This window comes from Pinus tabuliformis, chromosome 8, assembly GCF_031772625.1.
Source record: "Pinus tabuliformis cultivar Carrire ecotype Pingquan chromosome 8, CPIR1, whole genome shotgun sequence".
In the NCBI taxonomy this organism is placed as follows: Eukaryota; Viridiplantae; Streptophyta; class Pinopsida; order Pinales; family Pinaceae; genus Pinus; species Pinus tabuliformis.
Genome location: NC_142294.1, coordinates 3,273,862 through 3,280,148, shown reverse-complemented (window position 1 = coordinate 3,280,148; position 6,287 = coordinate 3,273,862). Strand labels below are relative to the sequence as shown.

The window sequence follows — 6,287 nt, the reverse complement described above, 5'->3', positions numbered from 1 at the left end:
AATTGAGTTCATGTTTCTGTGGCTCTATAATAATTTTCTGTTCTCGAAATTACTTTCTGTTTGCCTTACAAGTGAGATTTCACCATTGCGGTGCTAAGTTTTCTGAAATCGACTTCTGGCAATAAATTCAATGTAACAGTTTAATGACTGGAGTTTTTAAGTTTTTCAGTGAGCGAAAAGATTCGATGAACACGAAAATTGAGGTTACTCGCAGGCTGAAGCAGCAACTCGGCTCAAACAAAGGGCTGAGGAGAGGAAAGATGGATGTGATAAAGACGCAATAGATTTCGGCGAGGGCAATAGAGAAAGTGATAGTGCATCCTTTGGTGTTGCTCAGCATCGTGGACGACTACAACAGAGTAGCAAGAGACACAAGGAAACGAGTTATTGGCATGTTGCTGGGAACCAGTTTCCGCGGGGTCGTAGATGTAACTAACAGCTATGCAGTGCCTTTTGAAGAAGATGACAAGGATCCAAGCATCTGGTTTTTGGATCACAACTATCATGAATCTATGTTTGAAATGTTCAAGCGGATTAATGCAAAGGAGCACGTGGTAGGATGGTATAGCGCTGGTCCAAAACTTCGGGAAAATGACGTGGATGTGCATGAGTTGTTCCATGACTATGTGCCCAATCCTGTGCTTGTCATTATTGATGTCTGACCGAAGGAGCTGGGCATTCCTACCAAAGCGTACTATGCTGTGGAGGAAGTTAAGGAAAACGCAACTCAGAAAAGCCAGAAGGTATTTGTGCCTATGCCTTCTGAAATTGTGCTCATAAAATTGACTAGACAGGTGTGGCAGTTTTGCAAGAAAACCCCAGTCCTACGGATATGAGGCGATAGAAGAATCAGGAAAGTGATGATGGTGAACAGGTTACAGGTCTTGCTGCAATTGGGAAGCAGCTGCCTGGCGAGAGATGTCTTTTCTTGTGGTTGGATCAGTAGGAAGTGCTGCACAGTCATGTTGAGAAGACTGTGAGAAGTCTCAGATAGGTTTCGTGGACCCATAACCCATAGGTCCCAAGATTGGACTTGTAAAACATTTTGAAAATGAACAGAAGAATCAGGAAAGCGATGATGGTGAACAGGTTACAGGTCTTGCTGCAATCGGGAAGCAGTTGCTTGGCGAGAGATGTCTTTTCTTGTGGTTGGATCAGTAGGAAGTGCTGCGCAGTCATGTTGAGAAGACTGTGAGAAGTCTCAGATAGGTTTCGTGGACCCATAACCCACAGGTCCCAAGATCGGACTTGTAAATCATTTTGAAAACGAAGAGACCCCAAAATTCGTTTTCATCAAATCCAAGACTTAGCCAAAAAAAAACTTGAAGTTTATTAAAGGATCTAACAATTTAGATGAGTTTCTGAGTATTCAAAGATCTCCTCTCATCCAATATGGTTTGTGCTATGAAGGAGAATAAAACACCAAGAAAGTTGAAGACAAAGAACTAATCAACTACATTGAAGCAGTCAAAGGAGCAAACAACAATGCAACCAAAGGAAATGAAAATAATCAGTAACAACAAAAAAAGTAAAATACAATAATACAACTTAGCAACAACAAAATAAAGGTTATAACAGAAATTTGAAGAGCCACAAAAATCAAGTAAGAAATTAGCTGAGATCTTTCTCCATAAAATTTGAACCTAAAACTTAATGATGAATAAACTCCACATAAACCAAATGGTGCACACATATTTTCTTTTAAGAATATCTCATAAATTTAAAATGTTTTCTGATTTTTAAATATTATTTAAAATTTATTCTAATTAATTAAAAAATTGGTTTTATTTGTTTTTATTTAGGTTAAAAAACATATGAACGATACAAGTTTTAAAAACATTTGATACCCTTAAATATAAAGGGAAATTTGTCTTTTATCACTTTTATACACCAATACATAAGTTTAGATAACAATTTTTTTATAACTCTATACATAAACATATTAACATTATATCAATGGAAATAATAATATTCATAAAGATATTTTCATTATTTCACTGAAAATTATATATAGATTGCATGGGCTTAATTGTGAAGAACATGTCTTTTCTTGTAAAAAGGTAACCGATTTGAAACTATGAAAAAATAAAATAGATATTTTAGTATCATATCATTAAAAGTTAAAATTTTTTCAAAAGGAATTTAACTATAACGGTTAACATTTTAATTTTATTTTAATAAGAATTTCATCAGTTTACCATTGGATAATAATTTTACCCTTTTTCCGCGGAATCTCTCTTGGCCTTGACGTTATTACCTTCGCTTCAAACTCAAACAAACTAAAGCATACACGAAAACAAAGCGGCAATAATAAAGTTTAGAAATAAATGTCAAACTGTCACCATCTCATCCAACAACTGTCACCATCTCATCGAAATTAATATACTTCACGTTTTCATTCTACGGCCTATTGAAAATTTAGATAAAGATGAATTCATAAACTGAGAGGATAGTTCTGCGTTTACGTCGGTTGGTGCTATCGCCCTCTAAACCAAACAAATCGCCATCACATTCGCCATGGAATCCAGAGTAATCTCCATCACACCAACCACATCAAACTAATTGAAATTATATTTTTTTCAATGGAAGAAATATATTTAACGATAAAATATGTGGAGATTAAACCTCCCAACTAATTATTGAACCACATCCTCAGAACTTATTCAATCTAACCATTACTAAAAGCCCCTATTTACTTTTCAAAATAGCGGCCAAACTGTCTGCATGTTCTGTATTTCCTTTACGTGTAATGCAATCCAACGTGTATTTCCTTTACGTGTAATGCAATCCTTTCTCGAGTCTTTTCAGACTTTGGAATCTTGAAGTCACATTATCTGAATTGATTATAGCATTGAACATCAGTTTCAGTTGTAGGGTTGGATTAATTATTGAAATATTGAAAATCCCTCTTCATGGTTTGATCACGTTAACCATCACGTCTGAAGTCTGAAAGATGAACGAGACACTACTGTAACAACACTGTGATGACACAATACCATCTATTTGTTGGTTACTGTTCTACAGTGATGTCTACATGACAGATAATATCTGAAAGGAGGAAGTGGAGGTGAAAATCAGGGCATATTTAAAAGGGAAAATTGGGAAAAATATAAATGTCCAGCAGGTTGCTTTTTTTTGAGGGAGAATGCAATTGTATAATAAGTTAATTAATAACCTCCTCACTCTGGTTCGAATAACGATATACACGATATGTTGTCGTTCATTTATATAATAATAATGTAATGATGATGTAATATATGAGTTTCTTCCCAAAAAGTAAAAATCAATTGCTTTAAAATGTACCCATTTCTCTCCCACATAAAACATTAAATAGAGAAATTATCCAGCAGAAATTTGCATGTCTAAGTTGACTCGCAAATAGCATCCACAGATTCTTTCAACTACATCATCAAACCTCCAATACTTCTTGGTAGCAGAATATAATGGAAATATAAATGTGAGATAACCTCAATTTTAGGGTTTAGTGACTTAATGAAGAATAATAAGTTTTAAGATTTAGTGACTGAACGAAAAGTAATAAGTCAATAATGTAAGAGATTCTATTTTTTACCAAGGTCTCATAACAATGTTTTCATAATAATTATAATGGTATTTTGATAATAATTATAATGTTAAGTTGTACACTTACAAATATACATTATGATAAAATCACAAATATGGTTATTGAATAATCATTACATATATCATGGAAAATATATTTGAGGAAGATATTAAAATTATTAATTTTAAAACTCAACAAATTGGGAATGTGAAGATTTTTTTCCTTTGTCATGGATTTGGTGAAAATGTTAGCAAATTGTTCAAATGGACAATACTCCAAAGCAATAACACCATTAAAAACTAGTTTCCAAATGGAGTAAAATGGAGTTTGTTAAGACTAATTTGTTTGGTTTTTAAGTGGTACAATGGAGTGCATGCAAGATAAGTAACTATGTGATTATCACATCTCAATTCAATGTATTCTACCAATTCAAGCTAAATAAATACATGGTGGATTCACATAGTTTCTTAATTTTTTTTCCTTAGATTCTTTGTACTCTACTTCATAAGAAGAATGACAAATGGTTCTCATCTTCTCACTAGATGAGGGAATTGGCTCTAAACCAAGCTAAAATATATATCTTCGAGTAGATCACTTGTCTACCCAATCAAAATAAATGTAACCAACAAGTGTACAAGGAGCTTTATTTATGTTACAAAGCACCATCATTTATAGTTTCTTGAAGATATTAGAGAATTCTTTTTGTTTCTTTTCAAGGGTTTTAATGAGGGTTTTACATGAAGTTCAAAACCGTACCTACAACAAAGTACATATCATGCTTGCCATTAATCAAACAATTCAAATTACCAACAAGTTGCTAGTGGCATCAACTAGAGGTCATTTACAAAGAAATCTTGATTGAAATAGTGTTATTGAAGGCTTGCAATCACTAATTTGAAATTAAGCAAAGATATCCCCAACATTCTTAGGTTGAGAAAGGAAAATTCCATCAATGATATATGCTAGACCTAAAGACTTAAAAAGTAATGTAAAAGGCCTAAATCCATGATTTCAAAATTCTAAGTTTTAAATCATTATTCAATTTAAGGATTAATAAAATCCTACTTCTCATGAAAATCAAATTATCCACATACAAAAACAAAAACTATGAGTACATCATATTTGAGGAATTAGACATATATATTTGGATAAAATTTGTATAATCTAAAAAGAGTTTTAAAGAAATGAGTATCAATTTTCTCATACCAAGAATTTGTAGAATTTCTCACTGTAGATTAAACTGATTATGCAATGTACTAAAGAAAAATACTTAATCTACTTCTACAATCAAACTTGCAGAACCTTAATCGATTTTGAGCAAGATCAAACAGAACACATATAACAGAGAAGAAGATTCAATCACACATGAAACACAAAAGAATACTCTGGGGAAAGCCTCAGCTAAAAACCTCGCTATCTGTATTATCATACAAGTGGAAATATCTCAGGATTACACAAAGCTTTAGCTCTCAAGCTATCGAGCTCTTAGTACAATCCCTCACTGCTGCTCATAGACAGAATAGAAAACACATATGCCTTCCTTCAATCCTCCAAGCCTCCTATTTCCTTGCACAGTTTCTCCTGGGTCCTCCAGCTGTAACCTGTGTGATAATCACCTCACACACTGCTCTAACCTCTGTAGTAACTGTGCAATCCTCAAGGAATGAATTCCTTCTGCATGTAAGAGATATTCACATGGGAATATTCTAGCAATTGATAGTACACTGTCCCTCCCTTTAGTCTCAACTGGGTCTTTGTCTGAACTGACATGCATGAATTATTTATGAGAGAATATTCAGTTATCTCGAGAACACTAGTTGCATGCATGCATGCATTAACTAACTGAACTCACAATTAGTTTCACAAACTGTTTGGAACTAATTTAACTGGACTTAACTCAGTTAACTGAGCTGACTAATTACAACTCAATTACAACTCATCATTATCTCCTTAATTAAGGAATAACTTCCTTAATCAAAGGGATAACTGTTGCATGTCTTCACAAAGACTTCCCGTTTGATTTTCTTCAACTAATTAACTCAAGATGAATTAATTAATTATTTTTCAAATAGCTACTAAGACTAAATTCGAAATTTAATTCTCAATTTTGATTCAAGGACAAATCAAAATTGGAATATATCTTGAAATGCTATCTATAACAATGCTATTTTTAGCATTTCCTGTTGCTATTTTCAACACTCCCTCTCAATAAGAAAGGGATTATCTGCCACCCCGATCCTGTCTCTGTGGAACTCGAATTTACACTTTGACAATGCCTTAGTAAAAATGTCAGCATCTTGCTCCTTGGTCAAAATATACTGCAACAACATGATCCTCCTCGCCACACAGTCTCTGAGATGATGATATCGAATGTAGATATTCTTGGACCTGTCATGAAATACTGGATTCTCAGAGAGTTTGATACAACTGTGATTATCACAATAGATCACAATTGGATCCATCCTTTGATTAAACAAACCAACTAGACTTTTCTGCATCCAAATGGCCTCACATGCTGCCTAACTTGCAGCCATGTATTCAGCCTCTGGTGAGCTAAGTGAAATTGACCTCTGTTTCCTACTGTACCAAGAAACTGCAGCTGAACCAAGGTTGAAAATTCCTCCTAATGTGCTCTTCCGATCTGATGGACTCCCTGCCCAATCTGCATATGTGAAGCCCTGCAGCTTCACTCCCTCTATCTGTTTGTACCATAATCCATACTGAG

At 34.1% G+C, this 6,287-nt stretch overlaps 1 pseudogene; it reads left to right on the top strand.

Annotated features, from left to right (window-relative positions):
* The first annotated feature begins 253 nt into the window (after positions 1–253).
* LOC149233886 (26S proteasome non-ATPase regulatory subunit 7 homolog A pseudogene) lies at positions 254–790 on the top strand (annotated as a pseudogene).
* The last annotated feature ends 5,497 nt before the right edge of the window (positions 791–6,287 follow it).